General features: G+C 40.2%; 1 long non-coding RNA gene across 1 annotated transcript; it reads left to right on the top strand.

The window, feature by feature from the left end:
• The first annotated feature begins 1,176 nt into the window (after nucleotides 1–1,176).
• On the top strand, nucleotides 1,177–1,840 carry LOC147888448 (uncharacterized). Its single transcript, XR_015543057.1, has 2 exons — nucleotides 1,177–1,400; nucleotides 1,567–1,840. It is a non-coding gene; the product is annotated as an uncharacterized LOC147888448 (long non-coding RNA).
• Nucleotides 1,841–6,434: the final 4,594 nt, after the last annotated feature.

The following is a 6,434-nucleotide window of genomic DNA, read 5'->3' on the forward strand; positions in this document are numbered from 1 at the left end:
TTTAAAGTTGCCTCTGTCATTCAATACAGCATTCTCAATTAGAGTACACATGATTCTTGTCTAATGTCCATTCATGCCATACTTGATCTACAAAAACTCACCAGCTATCCATTTTCCTCCTCTTGGATCCCAAATACTTCTTAAAAGAAACCATACCCTTAATACACAAGCTTTTAGCTTGCCTAGCAGCAACTAAGAGTGGGTTAAAACCCTCTTTGAAGGCCCAACCTAACAACCACAATGATCTTGAAAGAGAAACATCTCCTTGAAAGGAAGGATTACCAACCCATGACACTCCAATGGAAAATTCTTTCCACCAAGCAATCAGTTTAGTAAGCAGCTTCCACTATGTGATCTTAATAGGAAGATCTCACAACCCAATGTCCTGATGCACATTCCCTCTAAACCAATTCCAGCTTCACTTTTACTAGTAGTAACCATCTTCTAGTCAAAAGCATGCCATTGGGTTCTCCATATAAAATCTTGTATCATATTATCCATCTTCTTCAACAAATTGACAGAGAAAGGAAAAATGGATAGCACATAGACAGCCACTTAGGAAAGCACATGCTTGGCAACCACAATCCCTCCGACAAGTGAAAGCTTAGCATTTTACCATTTACTAAATTTTCCCTAAAACTTATTAACCGCCCACTCAAATTTGTCTTTCATTGAAACTGCAAATCCAATACGGCATCCCAAATATCTAATAATCTCTCCTGACTCAATCCACTTAAACGGAATATTCTCTAACCACGATAGTAGCTCACCCCAACCCAGCCAAGATGCGGTAGTCTCTAATCCTAATCAATCCAACAATCAGAGAGCACCGGAAACTCTTGGAAAATTGGAAACTTTCTCAAATTCTCCTTCTTACCAGCTAAAATAGTTGTATTATTGTGTGCAAAAAACTATGCGCAAAACACAAAACCATTAGGTAGAGGAAGGCCCTAAATAAACCCACGACTATGAAAGTAACACAAGTGGCACAAAATTGGCTTAGTTATAACTACAAAAAACAGAGGTGCCAAAGGGCACCTCTCTCTTATAGACTATTCGAGAGAAAATGACTACGAGAGGTATCCATGCAAGGATAGCCTTGCATGAGCATTGGGAAAAGGAACTTTTCTCATGTTACAAAACCCTTGGCCAAACCCCAATCCCTGGTTGAATGGAGGAGCTACCCTATTTTTTTGCCTCCTCTGCTTGTTGAATGCAGGAGCTTCACTGATTTTCCGCCTGTTTTGGTCGTTGTGTGTTGACGTGCTCCCGTGGTGAACAGTCTTTGTGCATGTGTGTTTTCTGTGCTCGTGCATGGGCTCCTCCTAGCGTTCTGTTGGACCGTGAGGCGATGAAGGGGCAATACCGCCTTTTGTTTCTTTCTCCTTACACTTTGGGCGGTAATCCGAAGATGCCTGTTGATTCTGTGTTCAATGCTTATCTTGTGGTGGCTCTCGCGTCACACGGGATCCACACAAGCGTTTCTGTTTCAGCTGCGCCAGTGTTCAATAGATATGTCCTGTACCTTCGTTGAAAGGCAGGGTCTTACTTCGGGATGGTTCACAGGTGGACATACAAGTTTGTGGGAGTCATGTAGATGACCTGCTGGCCCTTCATTGCAGATTTACTAATTACCATGCACGGAGCATTGTAGCTCCCAGGAATTTGTTGATGGAAACGAGACCGTCAGGCCAGTTTACCATAAATAGTTCTGGTTTTATGACTCGGTTTGAGAAGACAGTTTAGATAGCCCTTCATACACATTCACTACACAGTCCTGTAGGGATGGTACTTTTTTTGCAGAGGATAGTTTTTTAATTTGGATTTGGGTTGTAGGAAACTATAGTTTTCCCTCGGTAGTCTATGAGTATTGCATTTTGTGGTTGCCATACTTGATTAGTTGCAGAGGATATATCTATGATTGCCATTGTAGGCTGATCGAACACTACTTTTGTATTTGTTGTTTTTGAATACTGCAGTTTTGGATTACTGCTATACATTAGGACTGCTTTCAATGTCGTAAACTTCAATACTTTCAGGCTGTGTAATGAAACTGAATCTCAGTATTTCAGTGTGATAGTGTGGATACAAAACAGTTCTTGTGTCTACTTCTGCTGCGTGCATTGTTTTTGCTGAGTTCTTTCAAGTACGAGGCAACACACACGAGCTTAAAATAAATATTCAAGACAAGGATGTCCTTGAGTTTATATTTTTAATCTTAACACGACCATTGTCTATCTGGCTTTTTGTTTGGTTTGTAACGTTCCATACATTCACATTGTGGATCGAATTTTCCACATTATCAAATCATTTCATTCTGCCTGGTCCTTTTATGAAATTCCTTTCAGCACAGGCTCATCTTCTAGTGCAAGTTTTAACACAGTTGCAGGCTGATTATGTGCAGTTTCATGAGTCTGCTTTCATGTGGTTTAGGTTAACAAATTTTGGGAAGGTTTTTTGCTTTAACAATGTCAAATACAAGTTCCTGTGGCATGCAATGATTCATACTTTATGTGAGAACGTTTTATTAGCTCATCACATTTGTGGACCAGAAATTGCATTTGTCGGGTTCATTTTGTAGTGCAAGTGTTAACACAATTGCAGAGTAATTATTTGCAATTTCATGAGTCTGCTTTGATGTGGTGTAACTTACAAAATTTTGGAAAAGTTTGCTGCTTCAACAATGGCATAATCTATAAGCTGATTCGCTGTGGCATGCCATGATTCATACTCCATCTGAAAAAGTTTTATTCTCTGCTCACATTTATGAACCACAAACTGCTGCATTTCTCCACATGCGACTGTCATCATCTTCTTCCATGACTACCAGATAACAAACCAGTTCAATAGAATTGTTACTCCGTCACTAAAGTGTTTTTTGGTTTCTGTTCATTTCCTTCATGGATGCAAGCACTGGACTAAGTCATTATAATCTCCAATTGAACATTGCTTTCGAGACACGACATCCAGGAAATACTGACCTTCTCAAGTGTTTGAAAGAGTTCTATCCAAATGAGGACTGTGATTCATCTAATGCACTATACAATGACATTGTCATGTTGATGAATGTAGGGCTGACAGTGTGGCAGATGTTGTTCACCCCACACAAACACTTACAAAAGAAAGTACTCCACAAACATGAAATACATGCTCTGCTTGGAACTACAGCAACCTCACGAGCAATACTTTTTGATCGTCTCCAATGATTATCGAATATGTTTCAAGACTCTTTTCTAGTTTTATTTAAGTAGGAAGAAAACATAAAACAAGTCTTCCAAGTCATACATGGAAATACATAATCTACTCACCACATCCTAATCACCGACTTGTCAATTGTATCCATAATTCATCCCTGACTTCCAAAGATAAAAAAACGACATTACAACATATGGTCACTGCAAGAACATCATACTTTGCAGACCTTGATATCAACAACGCAAGGCCTTTTTGCAAAAAAGCTCGCAGCAATTTACAATGACCAGCATCCAAATTCCAAACACAGCATCCAGGCAATCTGCAACAAAATATATAAACTATGAGCGAATGTTGATAATGAGGGTATAAATTGTACACTTTCTAACATGTCAGACATGGTAACAAAAACAGTTAAACATGTGACCTGCAGTAATCTAGCCAGCACGAAGGAGGCGTGGCTTTGATAAGAGCCTAGAGAACGTATATTTGAAAGAAATAAAAGACACTCCGAGATTCCCTTACTCCACATGTGGCACATTAACGTTCAAAGCAAATATGAAAAGACCAACAAATTCAATGATTGCTTTCTTGGCAGATCATCATCTTGCAACAGAGGATGGAGGCACGGATGCACAAGAGCTATGCCCTCTATGCTATCGTAGCATTAAGAATGGGAGAGAGGCTGAACTCAATAAAAACAACATGATGATGTCAACACCCACAAAGTACGTGACGTCTCTTAACAAAATTGAAGAGCGCTTGGTCTCATTGAGGATACCACATGCGCGAATAAGGGAATTGACGTACCAAGGACAATATGGCCTCCATGGAAGCATTATCAATATTTTCGCAGATGTTGAGAAAACCCAGCCAGTTCTTCCACGCCTTCTAACCGACGCAGCGATGATAGTGGCTGCAATAAAGAGGAAGATGGATTATAAGCACACATACAGGAGTGGCTCGGTAAGACCAAATACCACAATGCGCGCACTGATTGAGCTGGTTGAGACGCCATTGTACAAACGGAGTGGAGTTAAGATAAACCAAAAATGGATGGAACACATAAGTGCTAGGCAGGAATCCAAGGGACAATGCATAGACGGAATGTCGGAGGTTGAAGCGAACTTAAATGAGGATGAACCAGCAACAAACACATTCATGCATGGAATATACAGATTGTGACGACAACCCCTCACAGTGGCACCCTCTGACACCCACCACTAAGTTTATTCAAGGACAAAAATTGAGAGGAGCTGGCCTTCCCTACATTGTTCTTTGGCCATGAACGTTCACATAGAATCATAGGCAAGAGTAGCTACCAAAGTGGGAACAGAAAAATAAAGACAAGATTTGCGCTCAATGCTGAGAACCTATTCTTCAAGACAATGAAGGTGTTGGTGAAGCAGGTACTCTCTTCGAAATGGGTGCGACTACGCAAAGGGTGATTGCAAGGCAAAACTATACATGCAAGACATGCAGTGCAGGACACAAATGTCGATAGGGTGCTTCAGTCCAACATAGGTTATCGGGACTTCAATGCACTACGAACATCAGCAAACTATAAGCACCGTCTGAAAAGAAATCTGTTTGCAATGTTGAGGCAATTGGGCCCACCTACTTTCTTCATGACTTTTTCCATAGTGGGAGCCTCTAGTAAATTGCTTGCATGAGTTAAACCAAAAGTACCCTGCACCTACTACATCCCTTACGGGAAAAAACATGAGAGAACTCATTCGTTCCGATCCGGTGACAACGGCTCGGTATTATGTCCATGGATTCCAAGCAATGAAAAAGTTACTCAAGAAGGATGAAAACATATTAGGAGTGTTGAGAGACTACTTTTTCATCACAGAATTCTAGAACCGTGGTAGCCAACATGACCATGGGCTTTTGTGGATGGACGATGCTCCTCAGTATGGGCAATCGGAGTACAATGAAATAGAAGAATACATAGATAAGTATATAACTTGCGACAGTGCCACATTGCAGGAGAACCATCGTGAAATGCAGGAGAACCATCATGATTGCAGGAGAACCATCGTGAAATGCAAACGCACAAGCATCGGAAAACTTGCACTAAAAAAAGGAATGGTTGCAGATTTGACTTTTAAGACCACCAATGAGAAAAAACAACAATACTACACCCACTTGCAACAAAAGAAGAATCAAGGGAGTTCAAAACAACTTACAAATCTATACAAAATTTATTACTTGACCAATCCACAATACAACTCTCAATGAATGAATTCTTCCTCAAAACAGGTTTGTTTGAAGACGTCTACTTAAACGCATTGAGGAGTAGGCTCGTAGCGTCAACAGTCTTCTTGTGATGCAAGCTAGAGGATATTTACACAAACAATTTCAATGAAAAAATAACAAGTCTCTGGGGAGCAAATACGAACATACAATTCATACTCAACCCGCATGGGGCAGCTTCATACTACAAATCATACATCACTAAGATATATAAAGAAACAAAAGACGTAGTGCAATTGGCACTGAAACAAGCATTCGAAACATAAACAACGACATCTGAACGAATAAGGAACATGGAAAATGCAGTACTTAACACACAAGACATAAGCTCCCAACAAGCAGTTTACCTGACACTATCAATGCCTCTTCACACAATGACCGGAGAATTCTTGTACATCAACACATGCTCCCCTCTAGATAAAACAATGCTACTGAAAAGACGTGAACAATTGGAGAGGATGGATCCAAAAGATACAAACATATTCTTTGATGACGTGATAACTAAGTACTTGAACAAGAAAACAGAATTAGGCAGCATTTGTCTCGCAAAATACGCAAGCGGCTACCACTTCCATGGAAGAACAGGGAAAAAAAGGAAAAAAGAAAGGATCATTCGCTTCAACAACTACAACAAAGAAAAGGATACAGAGAACTACTACAAAGAGCATTGTCTACTATTCCTACCATTCCTCAGCTTACAAGGGTGCAACGAGACATGGCATGACATTTACCACACGAACGAACAAACGATAAAGAAAAACCATTCCAAGTTCAACAAGATCTTCATGGGACAAAGGTTTTGAGCATGCTACCAGCTCAACATTGTCAACAACGTCGACATCCTCAGAAGAAAGAACAAGTCTAGAGAAGTACGACCTAGCAGTTGACATAAACGTTACGAGCAAGCAAACAAAAAACATTGCACATTTAAGCTACAGAATAGCCATCGAAGATAATGACAATTTCTATGCGCAAATGAGACA

The sequence above is a fragment of the Dipteris shenzhenensis genome, chromosome 21 (genome assembly GCF_047967505.1).
Source record: "Dipteris shenzhenensis isolate YYH24624 ecotype China chromosome 21, Dip_SZ_1.0, whole genome shotgun sequence".
NCBI classification, from domain to species: domain Eukaryota; kingdom Viridiplantae; phylum Streptophyta; class Polypodiopsida; order Gleicheniales; family Dipteridaceae; genus Dipteris; species Dipteris shenzhenensis.